Source organism: Vombatus ursinus, unplaced genomic scaffold (assembly GCF_900497805.2).
Source record: "Vombatus ursinus unplaced genomic scaffold, bare-nosed wombat genome assembly UNPS02014909.1, whole genome shotgun sequence".
Classification (NCBI taxonomy): domain Eukaryota; kingdom Metazoa; phylum Chordata; class Mammalia; order Diprotodontia; family Vombatidae; genus Vombatus; species Vombatus ursinus.
The window spans coordinates 4734846-4749945 of NW_020954687.1; the positions used below are offsets into that span (position 1 = coordinate 4734846).

Genomic DNA, 15100 nt, shown 5'->3' on the forward strand with positions numbered 1-15100 from the left:
CCAGATAGTAAGTGCTTAACAAATGCTTTTTAATTCCATTATGTGGGAATAAACAGAGTGTATGGGAGAGCAATGCTTAACCTTTGTACATATCCACCTGGCTGGCATTCGATGTCCTTGCTGTTGTTGCTTTTACATCTTTAAGCCTTCTCATCTGGAAGCTTTCAACTTCTTGCTCAATTGATGAAGGGAAAATGATAATGGTGGTAGTGAACCAGATATAATACTTTTTCACAATGTCTGTATTAACTCAAAACTCCTTGTCTCTAGAGATAATATAGGAAGGTGAAATTTTGAGTTCTCTTTCTTTCTTCTGTCCTTGGCAAATGTTAGAATTATCTTGTAGCTTATTTTCCTTTAAACAACCATTCAAAAATAATCCCTCTTGACAGCCTGGTAGGTGACACCTTATATTTTCACTGTCCTTTGTTAATAGGAGGAATAGCTTCACTATTAATCTCTAACAGCTGCCTCATGTACTTTTGGCTCACTCACTGCTATGTATCAGAATTTTGAATCTTTATAAATACAAATATGTTTTTCGCAGCAGGATGTCTATATCCCTTTTAGCAAAGTTTGCTTTCAACCAACTTCAATACCATTATTGGCTTTCAAAGTAACTTCATTTTCTTCCTGTATTTGTAAAATGTGAGTAGAATGCACACTTTGCTATTAAAATACTTAAATTTGCTATTTAAAAAATTAATTTAAAAATTAAAAAAATTAAAAATAATCACTCTGTCACATAAATACAATTTCATCACCCTCGTGACAGTCATCAAAAACAAGACAGAGTCTACAAGGTGCTCAGTACAAATCCAGTAGGCTGTGTGATTGGACTGATAGCCCTGTACAGTTTCATGTGTCCTTCAACACAGCCAACCATACCTTCTCTTGTAGCTATGATAGTCATTTCCACTTTGCCATCATAAATGAGTGTGTTCAAAATTGTTTCAATATCTTCCGAGGACAACTCTACCTTACTAATGCCTAGTTCACAAGTATATTTCCATACTTTAAATGAACTGTTTCTTTGAATCATGGAATTCTGTTTGCTTTCTCTAGTTATTTTTTGCCTTACTTTGTAAGAATTTAAAACACTGTTGGTTTATCACTTCTACAAATGCAGATTCAAAATCTTAGTCACTATTCCAGGTTTCACCAATCACTGATCGATCAGGTTGTAAATTATACAACATACAACTTTCTTTTTTGAGGCTGCCATAGATTTAACAGTTCTTTTTACTTTCCAATACTTTTAGTGTTTTGTTGATTTCTGTTAATGGTAAGTTATTTTCATATCGAATTCTCTCCTCTAAATACCTTTATTTTTGGCATCTTTTATCATTTGGTACACTAACTTTTCTTGGCTATCTGATTGATCACTTCATTTTACCAGTATTCTGAGATTCTTTTATTCTATACAGAAAGCTATAGATAAGAGTCTATTGATGACCATTGCCCTCTATTGGATTTCTCTATGAGGAATCTCATTCTGAATATCTTGATCTATGATCCCATGAGGGAATTGATGACATACTTCTGTAATGCTGTTTTCTATTTCAACTGGTCCACAGTCAGTAGCTGCACCTTCACTTTCATCTCAGCCATGAGGAGGCTGTGCTTCATACATTTGGGTTGAAGATTTCATTTTCAAGATTGGCATTTGTTTTAGTTAATTGGAAAAACAACAACAATAGGAACAAAAGAGAGAAAAAAGGTGCAATAAGGTTGAGGGCGCTAATGGAAACCAGAAGAGTGAAAGTGTAGGATGTTCCAAACTCAATTTAATGATTTGGGTACAATGAGATTTCTTAACTATCAAATTGAATTTTCTTTTTCAAATTTGGTCAACTCACTATGAATAATTGATGTTCAAATAATATATTGTCATTGTGACATATGTATTTGAAGAGGTAATCAAGGCAAAAGGATGCTCATGTTGAGTGGCTGAGAAATACTTCAAAACATCTAATACTTCATTATTGTGGTTTGTCTTTCTATAGCATTCCTCCTCTTCCCACTATCTCTGCCTGTTGAAATCATTCCTTTCCTTCATCTAAGATGAGGCTTTGCCTTATCTCCTAGGAAAGTGATCTTTGCTTCTTCTGCACTCCTAAATATTACCACCTTTATTGTCCTTATCACATAATGCCTTCAGTTGTTATTGGTGTACATGTCTTATCCTCCAAACTACATAGTAAACATTTTGTATTTAAATGATCATACTTATTCTTCTTCATATACCTCATAATGTCCAGAAAAATGTTTTGCTTGTGGTAGGTGATAAAGGCATACTTTCTATAAATTCAGCCATCTATTTTCAGTCACTAATCCAAGAAGCATTTATTGAGTACCTGCTATGGGTGTAGCATTAAAAATAAAGTAGGTATTCATTCACATAAAAATAGAACAGAAAGGATGTTTTAGCATGAAATTCTGTAATCCTCAGAATTTCTGCTATTATTTATTTATGAGATTGTTCTCAGAAAGGATAAATCAATAAGCTTCAAACCCAGGCTTGAAGAGTATAATCATTTGATGTCTATCACCTTAAATACAAAGCTACCTTGCCACACTAAAGCTTATTCTTATGTCTTATCAAGGCATCGAGACAACTCTAGATTCTCAAAAGCTATGCCAGAAAGACTGTTAGCATTGATGGACTATGTATAAAGTTCAAGGATCAGCTCGCCATTCTCTCAAGTTATCATCCCCTATTTCTATCCTTTTCACACTCAAACTCCTAGGAAAGATGGTCTACACCAGATGGCTCTGCTAATTGGTTCCACTTACCTACTCTTCTTTCTTTTATCCCTTGCATTTTGACTTCTGACTCAACTACGGACCTGAAACAACCCTCTTAGACGTTACTGAAAAAGTCTTAATTGCTAAACCCATTCATGTTTTCTCAGTCCTCATTCTATTTGATCCCCTGCAACCTGTGACATTGTTGACCAACCCTACTCAACTCCACCTTTGGCTACCATGATATCACTCTCTCTCAGCTCTCCACCTCCACTGAAGTTTCTTCTTAGTCTATTTTCTGGATCAGAAACTTCTCTCCATCCCCATTTCCAACTCCCCTGAACCTCTATCCTGGGCCCTTTTCTTTTTATATACTCCACTTATCTCATAAATTCCCATGGGTTCATCATCTCTATGTAGATAAATCCAAAATCTATATATTCAGCTATATTTTCCCTCCAAACCCCAATCCCGAACCAGTTTTGTCTGTGGGACAAATATGCCTGCATTTCTTAAAAGCATCTCAAACTTTTACACATTTATTATATTTCCCAATGTATACACCATGCCTCCAAACTTTCCTAACTTTGTTTAAAAAAAGCTACCATTCTTCCATTTGTATGAGTTCATCAGAGTCATAGTTGAATATATTCTACCCTCTGCATAACTAAGAAGTCTTATATATCCTATCTTTACAACATGGCTTACATCCATTCCTTTTTCTCTACCCTATTCAGGTCCCCATCATCTTTTCCCTGGATTTATGCTATCCTCAAAAAGGAATCCTTTCATCTTGTCTTCCCCCTCTCCTATGTTTTCCTTATATAACTGCCAAATTGAAGGTGATCTCATGGAAAAAGAAAAAGTCTTTAAGGAAGAATAAAACAGTTGTGGGGGAGGGGTTGTTGCCCCAGCTATCTTTCCCTACTTACTTCTATATTTTATTATTCCTTGAGAAGTCTGGTGTGTTGGATCATGCTGTGAATTGACTGATATCTTGGGCACAGAGAACATTGAAGGGTTGCACTAGTGATGAATGTGCCACAAAATCAGCAACAAGCTGTCCTTGACATCTTCTAAACTATTTATACTCTATTCTCTCAGGATTGTCTACTGTCAGAGGTCATGGGACACTTGCAGTCAGAGGTCATGAGACCCTGACACAGCCTTATCTCCCTCTGTTCTCCTACAAAAACCCCGAGTTCAAAGCAAGTCAAACTGCTTACCATTCCCAGAAAATTCTGTCTTTTTCCATCTTGTCTTTTCTCCACCTAGAACCCCATTTCTCCATATACACTCCAACCCCCCACCCCCAGCAATCTATTCTGCCTATTGAAATTCTAACCACACTTCTGCCTAATCAAAGCCTTTTCTTATCATCCCTGAGGGAGGTAATCTAGCCTTTTCTGAATTCTTAAACATACTACTCATTGTACTTATTACATAATATTTTATCTCTTCAACAACATCACAAGCTTTTGGAATGAAGGAATATCCCAGTGACTAGCAGAGTGATTTGCACGCAGAAGGTGGTAAATAAATATTTGCTGAATGACTGAAAAATGGCATTATTTTATAGCCACTTATAATAGCTCTTCACTGTTCTCTGTGTTCAAGACAATAAGCAATTCATAGCAAGATCCAACACATAAGACTTGCTCAGGAACTGTGTAGCATATGGGAACAGAGGGATTTACAGTGAAAGACAAAAATGAGCAACAGACCCCTTCACCCCCCAAAAGCTGTTCCATTCTGCCAGAAAGCAGAGGCCTCACTTAGACCACTATTAATTTCTAAAAAATTAAAAATCAACCTCTCTACGAAATCATTAGAATGGATCACAGACCAGATACTGCCTGCCAGCAGTCTCGGAGTAAGAAGGAGGCTAGTGCAGTCCTTGAGGATAGTCATTGGGATATCTCACCTCAGGGCTTAGGAGTCCTGGTTTTCTTACCATGCTAACAGTCAGTACTCTATCGGGAATAAGGAGACTAGGATTCTAATCATCTGTTCTACTAATCACTATACTACTAACTAGCTTTGTGAGTTTAGACAAGTCGTACGACCTGTCTGGTTCTCACCATCCTCATTTGTAAAAATGAGACGTTAAAATTCGGTTTCTTTCAATTAATCACTTATTGAGCATCTACTATGGCAAGAAAGTTGAATTAGAACCTCTCAAGCATCTCTTCCAGCTCCATTATTCTATGATTTCTATGACAGGGGAGTCAACCTCTGCTTGATTGCAGAGGACCCTGAATTGCAGGCTGAGGCACCTACACATTGTTCTGCTGATAATGTGCAGACAGCTAAGGTTTTTGAATAGGGAAGCGATATGTTAAAATTATATTTTTAGGAAGATTTATCAATATGCCATGTACAGGATAAATGGAAAGTAGAGGCAATTAAATGGTAGAAAGAGTAATGTTAAAATAACTTGGGTAAAAAGTGCCTGAACTAAAGGGGTAACAATAACAATGAACAAGAAGGCACAGATTATAGCTACTGTGTGTAAAATCAGCAGCATAGAGGCATTGAGTGCCTGTGGAGGCAAGGGACATATCAATGGTAACTGCTGGGTTACTGGGTATGGTCACTATTGAAAAGCAAATTATAGTATTTCTTTTTTTTTTTGGCCAAAGACCAGATTTATTAGAATTATCTGTCATATTAGGCACACTCTTAAGGAGCCTGAACATTAATAAGCTATTGGCTAGATTATAAGAATCTGAGCCCTTGGCTAGATTTTAAGAATCTAAGCCTAGTATTTCTTTTAGGAAGAAGTGGTGTCATTTTTTTTAAACCAAAAGTACTAAAAAATAAAGATGTCATTAAAATTAGGGGCAAGATGGTTCATTGGTGAGCCAGGGAGAATTCAGTTTAAACATACTGAGTTTGAACTAAAAGCAAGACATCCTTCTAGAAAATAAATAGTGGACTATAGCTTTGAAGAGAAGTTGGATCTGGAGAGAATGGAAATTTGTCTACGCAAAGGCAATGATTGAAGTCATAAAAAGAAATCATCTCACTAGAGAAGATAATATGGAGAATTGAGTGCCAAGGACAAACTTGCCCATCTCCCAAATTTAGAAGACAGGAGGAAGAAGAAGGGTCATCTAATGAAATAAAGGAGTGGCCAAAGAGATGGAGGAACTAGATAAGTGTGTTTCCTTAGGTGAGGAAGGTGTATATTTCAGGAATGGAGAAGAGTCAGTGCAAAGACATGCAGATGGGACAGGAATCACTGTGTATGAGGAACAATAAGGCCAGTTTGACTGAATTGTAGGGTATATGGATGGCAATAATGTATAATAAGGCCAGAGAGATATGTTGGGGGCAAGTTATAAAGGACTTATCATATTAAACAAGAGAGTTTATATTTGATCCTAGAGGTAAGAGGGAACCTCTTGAATTTATTAAAAAGGGGAATGACAGAATCCAACCTGTACTTAAGGAAAATCACTTTGGCAGTTATACAGAGGATCAATTGAGGAAGAGAGATACTTGAATCAGGAGAGCTAAGTAGGAGGCTATTATAATCATCCAGGCAAGAGGTGATGAAGGTCCAAACTAGGGAGGAGGCTGAGTGGGTAGAGAGAAGCAGAGGGATCTGAAAGATGTGGAGGTAGAAATGACAAGGTTTATCAACTGACTGGATATGTGGGGGAAGTGAGAGTAAGAGTGGGAGGGAGGAGGTGAGGATGACACATAGGTGAGAACCCATTGCCAGTCACACCCCCTCACCAGTACAAACTCAAAATAATGGGTGTCACCCACAGTGCTAAATATTATCAAAATAATTACCAAAGAAATTTGGGGATTAGGGGGAGGGGAGCAAGGACAGATACTAAAGAGAGCACTATTGGAATGGTTAACCAAGGAGTCCAGCCTGGAGAGTGAGACAAGTAAAACCAGAAAGGCGTGGAGTGGAGTGAGGTGGAGTGGTGGAATCTTGAAGAATTGAATGAACAGACTTTTCCTATGAAGACAAAAAGTGATTTCATGAGTTGTGAGAACACAGGAGAGAAATTTAAAGAGGTTGCCATCAGAAGAGAGCAGAGGACAAAATTTTGGGTACGAAGTAATTTCAAGTGATGTCTGCCAAGATATTGCCTAGTCAATGAATAGATGAAGTAAATTGGAAATATAAATAATTGGATTTTATAAGGTTGGGAAACTCTCAGAGCCAGGGTATCACATGGGTCATTTATTTCTATGATGAATTCTAGCCTGATGGTAAAGATGAAGTAGGACAAGAAAAATGGTGAACCAGGTGCTGAAGACATTAAAAAATGTAGGCATGAATCATGAAGATCAGTTCAAGATAGCTTCAAAGACATGGAGAAGTTGGTATGAGGAGATATCATGAACTGAGAAAGAGGGTGTTCTGTAAGATAGTAGCACTTTAAATTTTACTATGAAGCAATAAATAATCCAGTGACTCCTCTTCCAGTTAGTTGGGAAAACCAGAAATAGAATCAGACTTTGTTACAGAGGAAAGTGGTAGCCAGGTGGCATAGTTGATAGAGTGCTTGATTTGGAGTCAGGAAGACCTGAGTTTGAATCCTGTCTCAGATATTTACTGCCTTTGTGACTCTGGACAAATCACTTAAACTTTTGCATGCCTCAATTTTCTCATCTGTAAAATAAATAAGGATAATAAAAGCACCTACCTCCTAGGTTGTTGCGAGGATCAAATGAGTTAACTATATATATATATGTATGTATGTATATATATCACATAGAAAAAAGCTATAGTGATTATAGTGATGATAGTGATGATAGGCATGATGATGATGTGGCATTTAGCAAATGCCATGTCAATAGTTTTCTATAATGCTCAGGAGGAAAAGAATGTATAAAGGATTTGCCAACAATAGAACAAAACATCCACAGGACACAAGAGAAGGGAAGATTTGAAAAGTAGGCAAGACAGGAGAAATTGGGGGGAGGGGGGAGGCCAAGCTAGATATTATACACACACACACACACACACACACACACACACACACACATAGTGTGTATATATATATGTGTGTGTGTATACATATATATATACGTATGTATGTATGTATGTATGCATGTATACACACACATACACACACACACACGCACAGGGGATTGTAGCAAAAGATAATGAATTATTTTGACCCTGAGCCAGGACTACTTCCAGGGCAGAGCTCACACAGCAAAGCCCCTACTGCCCCTGCCAGCTTCCCAACTCTTCTCCTGCTCCAAAAGGTGGGCTTGGGTGGCCATTGTCCAACTACAACCCCAGTAGTCCCTTGCCCCAGAACCTTCTCCAGAGGTAGCTACCCTGTGGACAGCATGTTGTCCATCTCTTCCCCCCTCCCCCACCCTAGGTCTTCTCTAGAATAAGCAAAGCATCCTGGCACTCTGACATGGCTCCCATACTTTCATGTACTTCTGTCTCTGATGCAGGTCGCCTTGTATCTCACACTTAATCTGACAGGAAGCTGAACCTGAAAGGAAAACTTGAATAGCTTAATGTCATGCCTCACTCAAAGAATTTCTCTCCTATCCCTGCTAAAATGCTTGGATTTATAGCTCAATGGTTAGCATAATTTTCTCCTTTCATATTCATCCCATCTCAATGATTCTGAATTCCTGGCTACTGCTGTGTATACCATGCTCCTATCCTTGAATAAATGCTCCTTTACACCTATCTACCTCAACTTTACCCTATCATGCCCAGATCTGCCCACTCTTTTCACGTGCCCTCTAGAATACCTGCTCCATAATTAAACTTCTTTTTATTTTAATTTGTGTTCTTTCCTCACTCCTTCTATCTTTTGGTACTCACTGAGACATGGCTGTGTCTTAAGGAAACTGCTTTCCTCAATGCCATTTCCAATACTAATTATACTTTCTTTCATATAACCCAACTCACTGTTTGCAAGGGAATACTCCTCACTGCCACTTCCATACCTTTCCTCAATCACCTTTACTAAACAGCTACTCTGCCTTTGAAGTCCACATCATTCAAAGTTATCACTCAACCCTGACCTGGTGGCTGTTGTACATAAACTTTTATGCTGTTCCTCCTTTCTTGAGGATTTTAGTACATGAATCACAAGCCTTCCTTCCTCCCCATCTCTTGCCCTAAAAATAAAACACACACACACACTCATATATGTATGTATATGTAAACATATATATACACACATAGATTTACCTATATATTTTATAACCCCAGTTCCTCAATCTACTAAATTCCCATTACCTACTTAATTCCATATCAGTTACAGAACCGGGCACATCGCTGACCTTGCCATCCATCTCCCTCAAATATTCTACTTCCATGTTCATGGACTTCAAAATTTCTTTTGTGGTTCAGTTGTTTTTCAGTCATGTCCAACTTTTTTTGTGACCCCATGTGGGGTTTTCTTGGCAAAGGCACTGGAGTGGTTTGCCATTTTCCTTCTCCAGCTCACTTTACAGATATAGAAACTGAGGCAAACAGGGTTGAGTGACGGCCTGGCACTCTGTTCACTGTGCCACCTAGCTGCCTCAAAATTCCTTTGCCTAATCATCATATTTTATCATTCCATCTTTCTCTATGCCTTATTGTTGCAGTCTAAGGGTGCTGCAGACCCCAAAATTCAAGGACAAAAGGTGCAGCCATTCACCTACAGTTGGTAGCAAATAGTGGGCACCAGCCAATGTCCCACCCATCATCCCCTGGATGCAGCTTGTACTTGGTTCTAGTCAGTATGAGGAATCAGTCTATAATCAATGCCTCAACTTCCTCTCTTCTCATATTCATCTAGACCCTGTGCAATATTGCTTCTGACCTCATCATTCAAACTACCCTCTCCAAAGTTACTGAGTTGCCGCATCTGAAGGGCATTTCTCAGTCCTGATCCTCCTTGACCTCTCTGCAGAGTTTGAGTCTCTTGATCACTTTCTGCTTCTGGAAACTCTATCCTTTCCAGACTCTACTTTCTCCTGGTTTTCCTATCACTGTTCTTTCTCAGTCTTTTTGCTGTTTCTTCATCCAGGAAATACCCACTAACTGGTCATCCTCCAAATCTCTATCCTCAGACTCTTCATTTCATTCTATAATATAAGTTCTTACTTTTTTTTATGCCATGGAAGACTTGCAGCTGGGCAAAGGCAAAGACCACTTCCCAGGAAAACATTCTTAAATCCATAAAGTAAAATACACATGGTTACAAAGGAACTAATTATATGGAAATACAGTTATCAAAATTAAAATTGAAACAACAAATTCATAGACCCTAGGTTAAGAACTTTTTTGCTCTATTTGATTTCACTTGATGATTCCCTCGGTCCTATGGATTCAAATGGGAAGTTAGGTGGCACAGTGGATAGAACGAACACTGGGCCTAGAGTCAGGAAGACTCATCTTCCTGAGTTCGAATCTGACCTCAGATACTTACTAGTTATGTGACCCTTGGCAAGTCACTTAATCTCAGTTTCCTCACCTGTAAAATCAGCTGGAGAAGGAAATGGCAAAGCACTCCAATATGTCTGCCAACAAAACCCTAAATAGGGTCACAAAGAATCAGACGTGACAGAAAAATGACTGAACAATAATAACAAGTTCAATTATCATCTCTATATAGATGATTCCCAGATCTATATATCCAGCCTTCCTCCTGAGTCAAAGTTATGCATCCCCAACTACCTCTTGGACACCTCAAACTGAATGTCCCATAGGTATCTCAAACTCAACATATCCAAAAAGAACTTTATCTTTTCCCAAAAACCCTTCATGCTTCTAAACTTCTAAACTATTTCTGCCAAAGGCATTACCATCCTTCCAGTACTCAGGCTCAAAACATTAATCTATATGAATTGTGTTATATTTTAAGTAGGATGTTTTCAAAGTAGATTGAGTCCAGAGAAGAGAATGTAGAATGGTGAACATTCTGGTCTGCATATTCCATGGGAAACTAGAGGTGTTTATCCTTTGAAGTGGCCATCATCCCCCATCTATGGAAGGTACTTTCTTCTTACTTCTGCCTCTTAGACTCTTATTTTCTTCAAGACTCAAGTCAAGCTACACGAAGCCTTTCTTGCCTCCTCCTCCCAGTATTTCCTCCCTAAACTATCTTGGATTAATTTTAAATATATTTAAAAAATACTCATGAATAGACAGATGTAATACTACATATTATATAGATGTAATATTATATGTAATATTACGCAGGGGTGGGGAACCTACAGCCTTGAGGCCACATATGGCCTTCTAGATCCTTGGGTGTAGCCTTTTGACTGATTCCAAGTCTTACAGAACAAATCCTTTTATTAAGGGGATTTGTTATGTGAAGTTTGGATTCAGTCAAAGAGCCACACTTGAGGACCTAGAGGGACACATGTGGCCTTGAAATCACAGGTTCCCCACCTCTGTTATAGAGAGGTATAATATGAGATATTACATGTAATATTATGTATAGATGGACTCTGAGGTACCTTCCAGAGATGGATTGAGATTCAGTTCATTAATTGGTCTTCTTACTCTTCCTCATATACAGCATTCAATCTTCAATCTTTGTGCTTTTGCACGGGCTAGCCCCTATGTCTCCCAAACACTAGCTCTTAGGATCCCCGTCTTCCATTACTATTAAGCTAAAGTTCCATGTCTTCCAAGAGACCCTTCTCAGTCTCTTCAGTTACTATTGCCCCCCTTCTAAGGTTAATTTTCATCTATTCTGTATTTATATTGCAAATACTGATTTACACTTGCCCTCTCCTCCATTAGAATGAAAGGTCCTTGAGGTCAGTGCCTGGTTTTTGCTTTTTTCTTTGTATCCCCAGCACTTGACATAATGCCTGACCCATAGTATATATTTCAAAAATGCTTGCTGATTGATTTTATTTGAGCCTCACAACATTGTAGTTTGCAAGATAGGTATAATAGATACCTCCATTTTGCAGATAAAAAAAATTGAGACACAAAGAGATTAATTGGCCAGAAGGTTAACAAGCACCAAACCCGAACCTAGAACTTCCCCACTCAGCACCCTACTCATTATGCCACACTGCCTGTTGTCATGCTACTGCTTCTTTAAATAGATAACTGTTTTAGCATTCAAGAAATAGTAGCCTAGAAAAGAAAGCTGACCTTCATAAGACCAATTATATAATGAGCATAGGTAAGTGTGACTAATCTAGGTTTTTCTTTTCTCAAATTTTGTAAAGCTGACGTATTTTTTTAAGTATTTCACATCCTCTATTTTCCCCCAACAATATACTTAGTTCCCATTTAAACTGGGCAAGCCAGCAAGTGCACACAATGTTTTTCACATGATATATGTGAAAGCTTAATTGAAATTGTGAAGTGAAATTACATGGAAAGGGTCAAGAGTAAAAGCTGTTGACGTACAAGGTTAATTCTCTCCAGGTACTGCTAATGTGGGAGAAGGGAGAGTGCTATGACCTCATCTCACATTCACTTCAGCTAGAGCATGGATTAAAGTGGGTCTGGGAGCTACTCCTAGTAATGGTCTCTAAAGGAAATATGCTATAGATAAACTAAACCAAGATTATTGAAGCATGTACAGACGATAAGCAAACCCAGCACTCCCTTTTATCTGTTTTATCAAAGTTGCCGTTGAGAAAGAAGGTCTGGCTTCTTGCCTTTAATGAATTGGCCATAAGGCAGTTGAGGAGAAAAGAGGAACATTTGCAGTCAGAAGGTTCATTTTTAGCCTCTTCAGGGGAGAGGACTGTGGGGGAGATGCAGTAGACTCAATTCAAGCCCTTTACCACCATCAAAGAGTATAGGCTGCTTGTGGCTTATTTTGAATAGACTTAAAGTTTTTTTTTCCTTTTTTTTTCCTCTTTTTGTTACTGGGCCCACAATCACAATCAAAATGTTAACTTTATCTGGAGCCTTATCAGTTTCTCAAGGTCTAAAGGTCTTGAATAAACAAGAACTATAGGAAATATGAAGAAGCCAGGCTATTAAACTTGATGTTGTATGCATGAACAAAAGCTGTATGAGACAAAACAAAATCTTTGGTTGAAAACTGGGGGTTGGAAAGGTTGGGGGTGGGGATGGACAGCGAAGAGGCGTGATCTTCCATAGGAGACAGGGCAAGTAAACCGGCTGCAACCTTTCCTGTTTGTGAAAAAAAGACATACATCAGCAGTAGACCAGTCTTACAGTTTCCTGTTTTTCTTTCGGAAGGCCTGAATGGTTGATAAACACATCTGTAATATGTTTTAGTGTATCTTCACTCACTCTTTGCCCATTGAAGCTTTTTATATCAGAGAGTTCCAGTCTCAGAGAAAGCCAATAAACTTAAACGTTCTGTTTCACAAGCTGATTTCCAGCCCTGATTCACATATTTCAATGCTGACTGACCTTAAAGCATGCTGGTATCCTATTTAGGCAGCCTTTTGAATGGATACAACTCAGAATCCAAACAAGCCTTTGCTGAATAAAATTAACATAGCTACTCACTGAAATAAAACGACACAAGAATTCACTGAGCCAAATAGAAACCGGATGATTTCAATTTATGAAGCACCATTACTGAAAATTAAATCATAGCTTTGGTAGTGGCCTATGAAATTCTATATTTAAGAATATTTATGAAAAATTCCTGCAGTTTCAGAAATCTTTATACAGGCTCACAGCTTTAGAACTGGAAAGGACTTTAGAAATCATGTAGGCCAACCACCTCATTTTTCAAATGAAGAAACTATGCCCTAGAGAGGTTAAAATAGTTGCGTACTTCATATAGACAGTAAATGGCAAAGCCATAATTTGTCCCTAGGTCCTCTGACTCCCATAACCTCTATTTCAACCAATAAGGAGAAAATATTGTTAAAAAATACAAAATTCAGTTTGTTTGTTTAAGTGGTGGCAATGTGGCCTGAACATGCAAATGACGCTAGGGGATATGTTCTTTTGTACATCCTTGAGTATCCAGATTAGAATCTTCCTCTCAAGTCACATTAAGACAGAAAATGTGTTGGGTTGAGTCTGAGGCTCTTTCTGTTCAGGTAGCAGCAGAATCAGTGCTGGAATTAGGGAAAAGCGACCCTAGCTTTCCACAGAGCAGTGACACTGAGAGTTCACATTAACGCTCCACAAATATAGGCCTCAAAAACAGACCTCATCACCTGTTAAATGAGGAATTTAATTTAGCAGGCCAGACAGGTGACAGAATGGATAGTGTGAGGTCTGGAGTCAGAAAGACTCATCTTTCTGGGTTCAAATCTAACTTCAGACTTACTAGCCGTGTGATTCTAGGCAAGTCACTCAACCCTGTTTGCCTTAGTTTCCTCATCTGTAAAATGAGCTGGAGAAGAAAATGGCAAACCACTATAGTATCCTTGCCAAAAAAAACTCCAAAAGGGGTCGTGGTGAGTAGGACGTGAACGAATAACAACAAACTAGGAATTTGCCAGATGTTATGCTTCCCCCTCAGCAGGGAGTCCTAGAGGTGGGGAACCTGTAAGATTACCCTTGAGGACCTAGAGGGCTACATATGACCTCGAGGCCACAGGTTCCCCACCCCTGTCCTAGATTCTCTCACTGCTCAGGTCTTGTGTGCTAGGATGTAGACATTACTCTCCTCCCTGATTGAATATACCTTAAATAGTTGAGTTGTGAATATGTTTTTTACTCTTTGCCTCTTGAACAGTTTGACCCACTTGCCCCAAGCTACAAAATTGTCAGATACCCCTTTGAGTAGAACGATTATGTACTGAATACTATGCATCTCAATCAGATGACATCTGTCAATCTTACTATCATGTGCAAAACATGTCAATCTGAACAAACAATATAATAGGAATAGTTTGGTTAGTGATTCTGCTATAGAATATAAAAATAGCCAAAGGCATGTTAATGAAAGGCTATTGCTTTGGCTAAAGTTTAGATTGAAGAGATATAAAGGTTTTGATGAAAATGATAATCCAAAATTATGGATGTCCATACTTTTCATGTTGTTATTGTTGTTGTTTTTCTGTCTGCAAGTGCATGTGTAACTATACTGAAAATCACTTCCAAAATCTTGTTTTTCTGTTTAAATTATTTTCCTAAATTTTGTTTTAAAAACACATATTCTTTTAGAAATCAGTTTTGGAGAATCTATTTTTATCATTAACTAGCTGTCTAATGGTGGACAAGTCACTTGACTTTTCTACAACCCTATTTCCTTACCTAACATGTAGTCTGACCAAGGCTGAGTTCATTAAGACTGCTATCTCACTATTTCCAGTTAATCTCCCTCTTTTATTGAAACCAAAAGTTCTATTAGTGTTTTTGGCTGCCATAATGGAAGATTGGGCTACATCAGGATTCTTAACTGAGGTCTGTGAACTTCACTTTTTGGAAATATCTTGATAA

General features: G+C 38.2%; 1 pseudogene; it reads right to left on the minus strand.

The window, feature by feature from the left end:
• Positions 1-741: 741 nt before the first annotated feature.
• Positions 742-1611, minus strand: LOC114029060 (annotated as a pseudogene).
• Positions 1612-15100: the final 13489 nt, after the last annotated feature.